Here is a 16308-nt window from a genome sequence, read left to right as displayed (position 1 = left end):
CGTAACCGTGTAGCATTCTTACTCTCAGTGGGATTGTGTTTGGATGTCAAGGTTTATAGATTTTCTATCAGCTTTGCAGATTTTTAATAACTTACATCTCAGATGGTGCCTGGAATCTTTACACTTGTCTGTAATTGACCCCAATTTTACCAATGCTTTGTAGAAACTCAGTGAGACAGCTATTCTATATGACTTTATTAACCTCACAATAATGCATTAAAACCTGTCTTTTATAATTTATTGCCTAGATCTCTCCCAAGGGACAGCACTGTATGTGCACATATCAATGCACTGATAAAGTATACTTTACAGCATTGGGTCATTGTCCCCCAGGTTGGGATGGCCTCCTAGCAGAAAAGATTGTAGCATCATTTACATTAACATCCATGTAAGTTTGCTGTGACTGAAGAATCCAAGAGCACAGCTAAAGTACAGCCTGATGTAAGGGTTAGAAAAAAAACATTTTAAAATTAGGGAAACACTCACTGCTCACCATCAGTGACTTGCCCACTTAAACACCCTATACTGGCTTCACAGAAGTTATCCAATCATGAGGGAATATTTTCAAAACACTGCAAAAAAACTAGACTAGTATGCAACAATGATGAAAACCATTCTCTGTGTCCTTCACTTTCCTATACCTAAGTTGGGGAAAAATATTTGCCAATGCTGACATAAAAATTATATGCAAAATTTAAGATGGTTAGAGACACAATTTTCTTGCAGATAAACATTATCAGTAAGTTTACTGAGTGTGAATCTGTTTCAAAGCTCCAGTTTGGGACAGGGAGGAGTACATGGAAGAAAAACTGAGGAAAGCAAATATTGTTTCACTACATTTTCATTTAGTCCAAAAAAGCACATATTTTTCATTAAGTGTTTCCAGAATATTCTCTGCTGGTTTAATCTGATGTTTGAGAAGTTTGGAGTGGCCCCGCTCTCCGTCTTTTTGTCTGTATGGAGGCTGCCAGTGGAAAGGCCCATTTGTCAAAACACATCAACTGATTTTACAGGGCAAAACATCTGTAGCACCTACTAGTTTAACAAATGGTTTTTACTAAAGAACAAAACAAAAAAAAAAAAAGGAGGGTCTTTTATTTATATGGTCTTTTACTTGGGAAAAAATCATATGAAAGCAATAACTCATTTGATAGCATCATATCAGACCCCAGTACTTTGTGGGTGGTTAAAGATGAAGACCGTGAATATACCTGAGTTATGATGGCATATGGTTTGACTAAACACCTTGTAATTATTAAGGTATGCAACGCCCATATTAGTGAATTTCTTTGTCTTCATTATGTGGATATAAAATATTGATATATAATTTCCTACAGAAATCAGTTATGGGGATTTTTTTTGCATCTTTAGAAAAAGACTAGTGCAATCATGACTGCTGGAAAAGGTTGCTCACTGAATGACTCCATGAGTAAGACCCATTTCAGATGTGACATTAACATGTGAGTTCTTAATTTCACTTAAAAAAAAAACCTTTGGCTTTCCACGTTTCTCTTCTAGATGTCTAATCCAAAGTAACTTTTTAAAAAGAAAATGGAACCTTTTGTTCTTCTTCCAGCTCTCATACTTTCAAAAGCCGACCACCTGCTGTTACATTTGCTTTGATTTAGTAGCTTAAATTTACTCCACCTGCTTATCTTTCTTTTTTACAAAGCAGTAAAGCCCCAAAATCCATGCAAGTTGTCTAGAAACTGCATAGGAAAGATATTTTTGAAACTCTTCCTCTCCTCCTCTTACATTTTCCTTGGTTCACATAAAGGAAATTATATTATTATTTACATTAGAAACATTGTAGTGAAGCCACTGTGGTCACCAGAAGCAATAATCTTCTATGATATAAGTGATACAAAAAAAAGAAAAGAAAAAACCATTAATGGCACTGTATATATATAAATGCAAATTTTACTATTTTCCAAACTATTGTGATATCACAAACCAAACAAGGAACTTCACTTCTATCCATGTTTTTCCATCTCCACGTGCTAACAAAATAACATTTCCCTGAGCAATAGGGTAAGCCGAGTCTAGGGTAAAGTATGCTCTCATTCTGCTGGAGTGTTGCCTGATAAATAACTGTGTAAGAAAGAAGTGTTAAGGGTATGAAAGAAGGCCAGTGTCCTCAGATGGATAAATTAAGACCACAACATTAAGTTTTCAGCTATGTACCAGAGTACCAGTGTCAGCATGGTGTGAGTTTGTGTTTTTAGTACTGCTCTTAAAGCTATACGTTCTTGATTTTATGATATACTTCTGCCAAATCTCTTCTCTCAAGAAGCAGAGTTATTCTATTCCTTCCTTCATCCTACTGGTTGCTGTATAACCTCTGCCCTCACATATTTTGGCTTGTCTTTCTCTTCACTGACCTGTCCAAAGAATTTCTAAGGTTTACTGCACAGGAACTTTGCAAGTTCAAAGAATTTTTACTTCTAACACCATACCACAACAAAAATCTTCATGACTATTATCTGATTAAAACATGGTAAAAAAATTAAATGAAATCTTAACAAAGAGATTCATGGAGCATAACAATTAATAGGTAAAGCTTACTGTTATGCCAAATGGATGAAAAGAACAAATAAATGAAGTGATAGAATAATTTTCCTTAATAACATGAAATTCTACTTAGGCATTATTTCAAACTTCCCCTTTTTTTCTAGAAATCATTTGCTATTACATATGTGTTATTTTACAGCTGAATCCTTTTTTACAACCTTTTTTACAACCTTTGATATGATTTTAGACTTAATTCTGTTTCCCTTCCAATAAAAAGAAAGCATGTTTTCAAAAGAAGCGTAATTACTAATAGAAATATGTTTCCATGTTTTTCTGTTAAATAGTCATCTTTCCTTCCCCTCAGGATTTTATTTTTCTTTCTTTTTCTCAAAACCCTTGAAGAAATAAAATGCTTATGATCCTTTTTTACATCTAAAGCGTTTTCCCCCTGCTCTGTTAGTAAGCTAAGATGACGTTAGGTCATGAGCTATGGATAAATTAGATGGGAATTGAACTAGAACAGCTAATTAGAGTTTTTACTACAGTGTTAGTGGGCTTCTATGTCTGTTACATGCATTTATACCTATCTGGGACAGGGTTTTTCTTCTCTGAACCTCTAAACTAATAGCTATATTAAGTGACACCACTCAGCAATGCAGCTACTAGACTGAATGAAAAATCCAGTCCCTCTTGTTTCTGAAGAGGAATAGGTCCATTAAGATCACAAATGCCAATTAGCAAGAAAATTCCTTCATGATGTATGAAAGATTGAAAGCAGATCAGTACTAGTGAGACATACATTTGTAAGCACACACACACACAAAGCTATGGGAATACATACAACTGATTTATAGTTTGATTTTTCAATTCCAACACCATTAGAACAGCTTGAAAAAAAAGCTCTGATGATAAAAATGCTGTGGAATCCATGAAAAAACTTGCTGAAGTAGAAGCAAGGCCAAGTGCTGTTAGAGCACTGGGCATTATGCCTCTGTTATCTTGTGAGATTCAAGGCTGCATTATACAGTCCTAACATAGGCAAGCAAAACCTTAGAATAGTGAAAAAGCTCACACCTCCAGTGCTAAAGTACGGCTAGATGCCACAGATCTATTAATAGAGCTCTTAAAACCTAGGGAGGGTCTCTGTACTGTCTAAGGCACTGCTCTTAGAGTTGACAAGGTCAGCTAAAATTCCCGTGTGAATTCAGTGACTGCAATTGCAAGGGCCAAATTCCTCCGGACACATCTAAGGTACCCTGGCATGAGAAAGTGATAAAAGAGCCACAAAACCCATCTTATCTCCTTCAAACCTGAAAACACCCTTTGAAACTTTTTTCACCTTGTTGTGTTCCCTTTCATTTGACTATTGGCCAAATCACTCAATAATCTCAACAGCTCCTATTAGGGGTAAGTGGATTTACGTCACTGCTTTCCCCAGAGGAAACCAGATCACAGCAGGTTGTTGACATGCTTTCTAGAGCTGATGATCAGGTCACATACAACAAAAAACTTTCGAATTTTATTCCGATTTCTCCCTTTCCTCGTCTAAACTCTCTACTGAATTTACAGTGTTTTCTTTCAGTAATAATGAACATCTGTGACAGTGGAGAAGCCAAAATAAACCCAGTCAAGGAAATTCTATGTAGTTATGCTAAACAAGTTTTATTCACAGGTTTAGGTTTCCTATTAAAAGGGGTACAAAATCTCTTCCTGCCCTGGCTTTATGTGTTATTATATTTATTACTGAAAGTAATGTATACAATACCAAAGGGTTGCCATATTGTTAAGATGATTTTTCACTCATATTCTCCTGGAATGAAAAGCAGTTATGCAGCTTTCAAGTCATAACAAGGAGATCAATGCTTATTGTGTCAAATGTTTTCCTTTACCATCATGATGAAAAACAGCCGGTGCTGGTAGGTAACCCACTATAAGCAATTCAGTCATCAACCATTTTCTAGGGCAAGTGTTGACCTGGCCTCAGACAAAATCCTTATTGTTCCCTTCGTTGTTCCTCTTGCTCTCCCTCCCTATGTTTAGTTATGATATGCAAATTGTACATGAAAAGAAAAATCCAAGGTAATTCACTCCTTTCCAGCTGCAACAGTTGGAGTTGGCAACAAGTCATAATAAAGTGATGTTATGATTAAGCCTTTTTGATTATGCTACTTTTGCAACATAATGTTGATTTAAGAAGTGATCAGTCATTTGTACACCTATTGCATTTCTTCAGAAGTATACATAAGCCCTTCCTTCTTTAACGCTTTTAAACATCTCAGTGCTATTTGGCTGTGACAACCAGTTAAGATTTTCAACGCAACTACAAAAACATTTTTCTCATGTGCTGCATTGCAGTATCCAAGCAAAAGAGACCCAGGCACTTCTGCAGCATTTAGAGAAAAGTTACTGAAGCATCTAAACAAACCATTTATTACTATTCCTATTTATTGCCAATAAATGGATTGGAGATGACCTTATTATAAGACAAAAATAGTAAACAAAACAAAAATGCAGAGCAACAAAGGTGTCTCCTACATTATCGTCTTTTTAACTGTCATAATTTAACAAAATTCAGATATTCATTAAAAAAATAGATGTATTCACTTCTAAAAGCTACAGCTGAAAAAATGGGTATATTTTTCATGAAAAATATGTTATCAGTGTTTCCATCAAGAGTCAGAAATTTCAAAACATTACAGGAGATGATAATCTACTGTGTGTCACTCCAGAAGTAATGCTGTTTCTAAGGACTGGCAATTCAGTGTTAGGAATAATGACTACCCTTACATCACCAGATTTGGAACCCAGATGGTAGGGATATGCATATTTCCATGGAAACACAGCTAAATACAAGCTAGAAATTTAACAGACTACCAGTATCTAGTGACCAGGTCAGAGATTTAGCTGAACCAAGCAAAGATTACAAGAGTGCAGGGCCATCCTGCCCCTGAGAACTACCACATCTTCTGTAGTGGAGAGGCTTAGACAAGAACTGGTTGACAAAAAGTGCCGATGGTAAGATTATAGGCACTAATTCACCTAAGGGATACTCCAGTGGGTACTCACAGCCACTGAAGTCAGCAGCCAAATCATCACAACTACATTAACATAATCTGATTATTTTTTAACTGTAATCTTCTTCAAAAATGCTTCACCATGACATTCTCTTAAACACTTAGAAATCTCACCCAAGGGTTGTCTGATAAATGTAACCTCTCCATGCACTGTCTTATCAGCACAGAGCTCTTTCCTCTTGCTTTGCCAATATTTTGCTCGCCAAAGAGGTATGTTAATGAAATTAGGAGACTTGCAGTTATGGAAAATAACCTAGAACAAGAATTTCAAATTATCCAACTTCAGTTACCCAGCCATGATTATACCTGGGGTGTTTTGGTCTATACAAATGGCATAAAGAAATTACTCCCAAAGAGTGTTTAGGTTTGGCTTTTCTTTTTCAAAGATTATTTTCTCCTGTTAAAAAAAATATTTATCCTGGTTGGGATGACCTGAAAAAGCTCCCCTGGCATAAAGCCAGCATTGACTGCTCACTAAAGTTAATAAAGACATGATTACATAAGGGAGAAACAAAGCTGAGGACTCTAACTCTCAGTGTTGGTTGGTTTTCAAACAAACAAATTAAAAGATATCATTCTACCCCATGCTCACAGGAAGACATGTGTGGATTATGTAAACCATAAAATCCACATGTTCCAGAATATGAGCCAACTTGCCCCAAGTGGAGGGAGACAACCTCTCTCTTTGAAGAAAGACTTTGTAAGAGAAAATGAGGACTTTCTTCACCTTTAAAGACTCTTAAGATGAATGCTGAGATTATTAAAAGAAAAAAGCCCCCTTCCCACCTGGTGCTACTAGTTCCTGCAGAGCTGGCTACTGTTGGATGAGTAGGTAAAAGGAAGAGCTGTATCAATATTCATAACAAGCATTAATAATAAAAAACATGCTTTCTTATTGTCTTTCAGAAGACATTACCCACAATAACTTTCTTTAAGGCATGGCTTGGTAGCCACCTGCTGTGAACATATTTAAGCCTATGGTCTGAGTCAAAGTCCTTTGCTATGGGCTTAAATACTTTCCTGTACTTCAGTAGAACCTGGAGAAGGGCCTTGCCCAATGTAACAGAGAGGATGGACTTTCAGGAACTCAGGACATGGAAGGTACTATGGAGTTTCACTTTGTTTGCAGAGCACTGAACAGACAAACAGGCACACTAGGACCAAAAGTAAAGATTTTTGAAACACTGGAGATAAAATGCCATATCTGCTGCAATGCAATTTGACTAAATGAATCTTAGGGAACTGCAATTAAACATCAGAAATAAATGTAACCCTCCCATTCTAAACTTTACCTTTGATATATGAAAGGCATTTCCTTTTCCATGTTCTTAAGTCATTACTGATTTGCTACAGGATACCAAAGTGACCTCTAACTAATCAGCATAAAAGATTATTTTGTCTCTCACAAGTACACACAAACATCTTTACTGAGTAATTACATGGTTCTCAGAAAGCGTTTTGTGTGTATCACTGTAATGTAATCAATGCTCTGGAAAACATACTACTTTGACTGAAGGATTTAAAAAACAAACTTATGCTTCAGCATAATGCACAACTGAAAACAGTTATTAGTCAAACATGAATTGAGGAAAAAAATTGCTCCACAAAGGAAATTTTCCTTTTGTTTTGTTTCAAGGAACTGCCAAGAAGCAGAAGAATCTGAAGTTGCATGACAGAGATATTTATTTGTAGAATTAGGATGTGAAATTAAGAACCCCTTGAGAACCTCTAGTTTCAGTGGATACCTCTCTGATTTTACACACTTTTGAATAAGATTCACACTGAAACCTGACTTTCAGAAAAAAAAAAAAAAAACAAAAACAAAACCCAGATCTAAAAGGTTCATGCTATGCCATTCTGAAATTTAGAAAGGCAGATTAATAAAGATTTAGTTAAAAAACACCCTCAAAATCCTAAAATAAATCCTCTTCAGATTAGGCTTTAAATTAAATTATTGGGAAAAAAAGGTTACCAAAAAAACCCCCAGTAATTCTGGACCAGTGTCCAGCTGCTCCATAATTCTCTAATGATTTTTCCTATAAAAGCTGAAGGCCAAGAATTTGTACATTCACTCCATCTCCCTTTTGCTCCTGAGTTTAAAGTTAGCTTGAAGGGACAAAAGGAGGCAACCTGGAAACTTGTCTCCCACCTGGAGTACTTCCCTCCAAATTCTCTCTCATCATTTATGTTCAAGATGAATCTCAATCTCTATGATTTATTCCAACTTAATTTCTTAGTTCTTACCCAAAACCTACAATAGCTTTCATGCCTCTGTTGTCTTTTTGAAGCTACAAATGTAAATTTTCATTAATATGTTATTTGCAGAGACCACTGTAATTTAAAACCTGTCTTGAGTTGTTACAGCATTCTCACCATCATCACAGACTTCACAGATCCCATCCATTTTCTACATAAATATTAAAGCTGGTAGCAGAATGCTTGATCTTAACCACCTCCCCCTGCTTGTTTTATCAGCTCTTTGTGCCAAAAACCTTCACTTGAGTTCAATCAAATTGGCCCTAGTGTTCAACACCATTTAAGCACAATTAAGTATATTGAACAATGGAACCTCATTTCTGCCTACAGCTTTTCTTGCTCATTTCAACAGTGAAAAAATCTTTATTCTGAAATGTTCATAATTCTAGCCTTGCCTAAGGGCGCCATAGATAGGTTTACAATTGTGAGGACTTCCATAGTTTACAGAAATGCTGCACAACTGCATGTAAAATCAAATGAGAAAGAGTCTGGTGTTTTAATGATGGTTTTCTACGCTTAGTTTCTCTGCTTGTCTCAGATTTTGATGTGCTTCATGAAGGTGATCACTTTATATGGTGCAAAAGAGTCTCTTACTTAAGTATTTCCCTACTACAGAAAAAAATAATGTATAACATTAAAAGAACGTCTAATACTTAAAAAGCTGAAGATTTCAGATCCAGTTAGATGTCTGTTTCTAAGTTTAAAAGCTTGGACTAAAAGACTTGCAAAAAAAGACAATCAAAAGTCACTGAAACTACTACACGGTTAGTAGTTTGCTCTATGGAATTTTTTCCTCTAAAACTTAATGGTTATGCAACACATCACTGTTTAAACTAAAATAGTTAATTTTTATGGTTAGCTCAGTTCATCAGTAAAAGAAAACCTAATCAAAACCAGGCTAACTTCTCATTTAACTTCCATCTAGTAAAGGAATTACCATTAGGAAGATACTAACCACATTGCTTATCAAGGTTTTTGTCCTAAAACCCAACCCAGTAAAACCAATAAAACTTTAATGATAATCATCCTCATTTTGCCTAGCTAGGATCTAGTGGCAAATGGAGTACTCTCCTACAGGGATATATAGAAGTTCCACATATTTGACATGTGGCTACCTCAAATGTAATGTTTTCCAGGCATCTAGAATTGAAACCAACAGATTTAACCTTTTCTGCACAAGAAGTAGCAACTGTTGAAGAATGACATTAGTTTGTGGGGACTCCAGTAAGTCTCAGGGAAAGGGGACAAGTTTTCTAGCACATTCATAAGGTTCTCATAGTGTTCCAGCAGGATGTATAGGCTGCAAATGCTAATATTTCATAGTGGAACAGGAGTTGATGCAATTTCAAGGGGCTGGGAATGAAATAGGTTTCAAGTGGTAATGTGCCAAATGCCCCCTGGGGTGCATCACTGAGGTTCATGGAATTTTGTGGTTTTCCTTGCAGTTTGCTTTTAAATAAGAGTAAATTAGAACCATGGCTCCTCTGAAGAAATTTGGCATTACAAGATATGTAATGAAAGTTGTATTATGTACTTTAAGCTCTCTATGGAGGGTAGGCTTTTAATTTTTGATAACTGGGCTCAATGTTCATTAGCATGCCACTGGGTATTTTTATTGGGCACGTCTCTGCAGTTCTTCTGAAATAGCATGTGTGTGTAGATTTTTATTAGAAAAATAGAGAAAAGTCATTGAATAATAGTGCTTCAAATATGGTGAAGACATTGCGTGGCCCCACACACTCCTCCAAGACAAGAATGGCCCTATGGTTACAGCATTAGTTTGGGATCTTGGAATTATTCCATGAACTTCTTGTGTGGCTGTGAAGAAACCATTGATGCTCTGGCCTCTCATTCCCATCAGTAAAGTAGGAGTAATACATCCTTCTCCCACCTGTTCTGTTTTGACTATCCATGTGCTTCCAAAGAATGCAGCCTAAAAAAAATTAAGGTTCCTTGGTAGCCAGTGCTGTTTAGACCTACAGAAACATCCCTGTGCTGGATTGACAAAGGCAGAGGAAGGAGAATGAAGTATCACGATTTTTACAGGGAGGAACTAATACAGACAGGGAAGAACAACTTGAACATCAAAAATCTTCAGGACAAATCTTCAGTTTTGCAGTATATTTGGTTTCTCACAAGTTGGTTATAAATATAATTTTTTGGATGAACATTGGTGGTATGTTTAGCATCAACGTGGGAGCAACAGTCCACTCCTGAAAGTAAGGCCTGTGTCTTCAGAGCCACAGAAAGACAGGACAACAGATCTGAATTAGGGTTGAATGACAGGATAAGTTCTAAAAGATTGCTTTTCATTTCTGTATGCTGTTGAGTTTCCTGCTGATGAATAGGAAGAAAAGTTGAAGTGATGAAATATTATGGGAAAAGCCACTCTTTCAGGATTTCTGGCCTGACCAGAACCCAAAAGGACCAAAATAGTCAAAATTTCTTTTTTTCCAGATTTGTGACCGCAAATTCAGCATACAAGACGAGTGTAAGCATCAGGGTCCAAGTTCTGAGAAGTGCTAAGCACATACAAATCCCCCTCAAGCTAATGAGAGTTACAGGTGTCCCCTACAATGGCAACAGTGAAGATATCAGCACAAGTAAGGGTTGTAGGCTCAGGACCTCATCCAAATCAGACTGAACCTCTAAATTTTTTGCAACAATCTTGTTGATAAGTTAAACTCTAACTTTTCCTGTGCTTTTGTATCCTTCATTAAGAACTTCTGTTTGCTAGCAACAAAATTGGCAATTCATTCCACATTTCAGTGTTCTGGAAAGCACTGCAAGTTCAGCACTGAGCTTTGCCACAAAACCTACTAAAGCCTACAGAAAGTCTGCCATTGACTTCACAGAGGGTTAGATTAAGTCATGCAGGCTGACAAATTTTTATGGTCTAGATCCTGAGCCGTCAAAAATTCACATCTCTATTAATAGTAACACCAGCCAAGCACCTGGCCCTCTGTTGCACATTTATTTTTCATCTTATGTCCTATACATTCTCAAGTTTAGCAGAATTTGCCAGCCAGGACCATTTTCAGAATGGGCATTTTGCCTCAATACATTACATGTTAAGAACAACTTATTGAGTGTTAATCATAAATGACTTTCAGAAAAAGTACCTTTCCCTTGAGCTACTATATCTCTGTGGACAATAAAGAACTCTGTTCTTCCTTTTCCTCTTTCCACTAATTTGCACTTGAGAGGTATACAGGTCTGTCAGACTTTAATCATTAGGAGTATTTTGTTTCCATAATTCAAGAGAAGGATTTCATTGATACACATACAGACCTTTCTATTTCAGATAGAAAAAAAAAAAAAGTCAAATGTGCATTATTACAGTCAGCGTGAATTTACCAAATTGTTCCATGAGGCTATGCATGATGGTACAATAGAACTGGAAATTACTTGCATTCACGGACAACAAACAGAAGTTGCAATATTTGATGACGTGTGGCAGACCTCTCCCTTAAACAACTGATAATGTATTCACTGTCTACAATATTTTGGCTTCTTCTTTGGGACAAGTGGACCTCAAAACATTCAGAGATTTGGATCAGCTTGTGCAAGCATCCATAACCTGAAGGATGTGGGTTTGTGTGTTTTATTTAATTGTTTTTACTGCCTGGCTGAACAGTCTTGATGAAGGATTTGGCCTAGAAGGAGGATAATGTTTTTCATAATTTCCCAGTGTTTGCTCATTTCTAACATGTTAGCACAGGAAGTACAGCAATACGGCAAGAAACATAATCTTGGCAGCATTTTCAACACATCCCAGTTCATTAGGATTTTCTCAAACCCAGCAAATACTAATATTAATATTGAATAAAAAGTAGTGGTACATAATGTTTAAATAATCTGATCATACTATGCTGACTTGCAGTTTGCATTTCCACTTTAGGTTTTGTTCTAATTCAGGTTTTCATCACAAATGCCCCGAGATTTCTCTATTCTTATTAAAACACTGTGTGCAGTGATGAACAAGATAAATTATTTTCATTATTCATAGGTGTATTGCTCTCAATTGAGAGAGATTCAGAACAGTATATGTAAATATAATATGAAAATATAAAATAGTGAAGCAGAACCTGGGGAAGATCCCAGGCCTTAAAGTAAAGCAGTGAAAAGGAACATGCACAAATTGAATTTCATAATCTTCAGAAAATAGTCTGAAGAGCAGCTACTGTTTTTTTCTTTCATTTTTACAAAGGAAACTGTTTTTTATTCAAATATGTTAACTCTCCTGGGATAAAACCAGAAGAAAGTTAGAACAAGGGGCAACCAAGCTGTACCTAGTTCTTTATATTAGCCAAGGTAAGTGAAAATGTGCATAATGAGTGAGTAATATACTGTACTTTAAGTGCTGTTAAGATCAAGTATTCACACAAACTAAAGTTTGTGATACACTAAAGTGTATCACTTCAATTTTAAGGACTTTAGAAGGGCTTAGAAACATAACTGAAAAGCAGTAGTAGTCTAGGGCAAGAATCCTATTCATCCCAGTGAGGTTTAAACAGATCTTACCATTAAAATTGTACTAGTTATTCAAATGTCAAAATTTGTGTTTGTACACAAGTCAAGCTACATGTGATAAGCTTAGAAACATTTTCATGTTAATGTGAAGATAGAGTGTGTAACTAGAGGACATTCAGAAAGCCCAGCTGGAACAACAGGCTCTTAAACACAATAGTATTAAAATAAAACAAAGTAAATAAAACTATGATAAGGTAAAGTTACCACTTTTGCTGAGAAAGGAAGTATGCATACATGAAAGTTATATAAAAATTACGTAAGTTTTCTTTGATCTGTTAACAAGAAAACTAAACAAGCTGGTGGATATTCTCCAAATAACTTGTCATTATTGGATTTCTTTTTAGATAACTGAATTCCTTCCCCAAAAGAACAAAGATGGGTCCTCTGGGAGAAGAGACCTGAAAGCCAGAAATAATCACTCTCTACACATCCTATTGTTAGATGATGGCCAAGATTAAAAGTTTTGTAGGACTAAAGACATAGACCATTTAGTCCATTTCCCTTATATGACTTCATATGAATAGCAACAAGACTGTGGTTTAAGCAGGTAAATACTATCCTCTTTGGTTTTGTGAATTTTAATTGACTTTTCTACACTACGGGACTACTGTCTTTCATTCTTCATTTAAAAATCCAGGTTTTAAAATAAGACATCAGATTAGGACAAATTACTACGTTGTGTTCTACCTATCATCAGTCAGCAACGACTAATGCAATAGGGTGGGTGTGCACTTCATTGGCCTTAACATAGCATCACAGCGTGGCATCAGGCGGCAAGACTGCTGCACATCTCGTCAAGTGCCTTCTCCAGCTCTCATCTAGTAGTGGCCCCCACAAACTGCCTACGCTGGACTCTAAAAGCACAAGTACTTGCCCTACTTCCAGTACTTTGGTGGTGGCGTTCTCCTTGGAGGAGCTATCAAACCCCTCCCTGTAAAGTCCACAGCCTCCACCTCTACAACCTTCAGACTCAGCTTGCCTGCAGCGGCTGGTCCCTGGCCTCCAGCCCCACCATCACCTGCAGTCTGCAAGCTTGGCCAGGAGACAAGGTGGAGCCAGACCATTTGTCCTATTTTACAGATTACAGCTCCTATTGGGTGAGGGGGAATAGAAGGGGCCTAGACGGGTGCAACGAAAATAAAGTTAATGATTTCAGACAATATTTTCTAAACTGTAAATGGTGGATCCTTCCTTATGTGTCAGATATTTCTTTCTCCCTCCTCCTCTCAGTGTCCACCAAGAGGACAGATGAGTAGCTCCACAGACAGGAACTGCATGGGCCAGAAAACTGGCCAGCTGTCTGCATGTCCAAAGGCAAGTAAAGCAGCTACCTCATCCTGGAACTTCAAATTAACTGACCAGGTTTAATACTTCTAAGTTAACCCTAAGTTAACCTAAGGAAGTGTTAATTCTGGTTAGTTAATAGTTCAGTGCACATGTCTGACCTTGGCCTTTGCATAAAACTCTGTGGCAGTCTCAGAGGTGCAGGACTAGACACCTCACATTGGCCAGCACTAAAGCCGTCTCATTAGGTCACAAGAAGGCTTTGGGGAGTATAATGTCACCCTGAGCACATATGTGAAAAATAACAATAGTGACAATAGCACCAGCAGCACCAGTGACACCAAGAGCAGAAGCACCAAGGAGCCTGTTATCACAGGAGTGTGAAACAGCAGCTGCTGGTATTTAACAGGCTGTGGCTTCCTTTTAAAGAGGGTGAGGCTTGGAAATGTGTCACCTGTGGAATAGCTGTGGTGTGAGCATGGTACACATCAGTGGTTCAGTGCTCTCAAAGGAGGGGGTTTTTGGTGGGATTTCCTTTGCGTCCATATCTGGAGTCTTGCAGGTGGCACTCAGTGGGTCCCCTGGTGAGCTCAATGCAGTTTCCCTCCCACTTACAGCTTTTCCAGCAGATAAGCTTTCTACAAATGTGCAGTGCACACCCAAGACTGGCAGCTGGTATTAACCTCATTGCTACTGAAGACAGAATATTGATAAATGGAACTGGAATCATAACGTATAGCAAGAAATCAAATCCTGGTCCTTCCCCCTTTGCAGCACACCAGTGGGCAATGTAAGGGCACCTACTGAGCATTAGAGAGCTCTGTAGGGCTGTAAAGGACAGCGAGATAGTTATCAAGTAAGGGTTTTCTTCAAGGTACTTGAAATACACAAGTGACTAGCCTCTCCTGGGGGCTGCTTGATGAATGACGATGGTGGAGGAGAGTCCTTCCTCAGTGAGTGGTGTGCAGATCAGCTTTGATGCTCAGGCATTTCATACCAACTCAGTGGTCTGCCCCATCTCCTACTTCAAGGTTCCTGACTGGTGCTACTAAAAGGTAATGTTACAATCATGCCTACTCATTCCTCCATATCTTTTCAACCTTTTTTATTCTATGAGTTAGTTAGAAACACAAGTTAATGCTGGAATGTCATGTTATGCTTGAATTAATCATTATTATTTCCTGATAGACTGATTGGAAAGATTACCATTGTCTTCAGACTGTTTATAAGTAATACTAAAATAATTCAGAAAATCCAAGTACACACTGCTCCAACTGAGTACATTCAGTAACTCCAATCGACTCAAATAGTTTGGAAAGCAAATATAAAAGGGAAATAAGCATGAATGAAGCAAGGTCACTAAAAAAAACCCCCACATACTGTATAGAGATAAGATCATCATCAGATTCAAGTGTGCTACATATTATATAAAGGAGGGATCAAACAGTTAAGGGTGCAGTCTGATTCTACACCCATTTACATTTCAGATTTAAAACTTAGTGCTTCCACTGATGGGGAGACATGCTGTTAGCTAACTGTACTTGGATGCTCTAAAAACCGGATTGACACCACTAATGAATTTCTTCATCATTCCTGATTTTAAATAACCAGAACTGGTACTCCTATCTGCAAATTCAGTATCATCATTGCTATGCCTGAGTTAAGTTTGTAGCTTGTTTCCAATTTATCTTACCTAGTCAAAATGGAAAATGAAATAAATAAAATTCTTCCATTTGAGTTCTGGGCCAATCACAAATGTCATATTCAAAATGCAGACCATGCACTGTGTCCTAGAAACATCATTCTTCCACAAACAGAAAAGATAAGTATGTTCACTACGGTCATATAAATACTGCTAGCTTTTGACACTGACTTAAGCCTGGGATTTTTTTTTTTATTATTATTTCTGGTTTTCAGAAGTTCCATCTACAGGGGTTATCCTACCAATGCATTCTAGGTAGAAAAAGTCCTAACAAGTCATTCAAATGGCTGTGGGTTCATAGCATTTCCTGTTTGGCAATGAAAAATGTTCCAAAATAACGTTACTTTCAGTGGATGGGTGCTATCACTTTACAGCCTTGAGTGTCAACTAGTATATTTAAAAAGACATTGTATGCAACTAATTATCAGGTAGGAATGTGAGGTTAGGGAAAAAGGTGTTGGAATGCAATAATGAGTACAGAAAAGGCAGTGTTTAGTTTGACAGAAAAATTAACACACCAAAGATTCGATTCTGCAAGTGTAGTGCTAGATGTCTTAAACTTGCCACTGATTTTAAGAACAATGGAGCATTTAATTCCATTTGGAAATTCTACAATTAAAAATGTGAAAAAACCCCCCTTGATTTATGTAATATGTTCTACACAAAAAGAGTAAAACTGAAACTTTGAACCATCACAGATATATATGCATATAAAAAGGATACTTGCATAACCAATGTCTTCTTTCATACTTTTCCTATCTGCTGTATATGCCACTGTCTTTATAACAATGCTTAATCATTTTACTCAAAAATTTAATTAAAATTCATCATAAAAGGCATAGTTGTTCCTGTTCAAAAAAATGCTGAGAATTGCAGAGAAGAAAATGAGAATTTATATTGCTATGAAATTCCTCCTTGCCTTATTTTATATAATCAAGCCAAAAGCAT

Source organism: Buteo buteo, chromosome 8, assembly GCF_964188355.1.
Source record: "Buteo buteo chromosome 8, bButBut1.hap1.1, whole genome shotgun sequence".
In the NCBI taxonomy this organism is placed as follows: Eukaryota; Metazoa; Chordata; class Aves; order Accipitriformes; family Accipitridae; genus Buteo; species Buteo buteo.
This window is presented reverse-complemented; position numbering follows the sequence as displayed.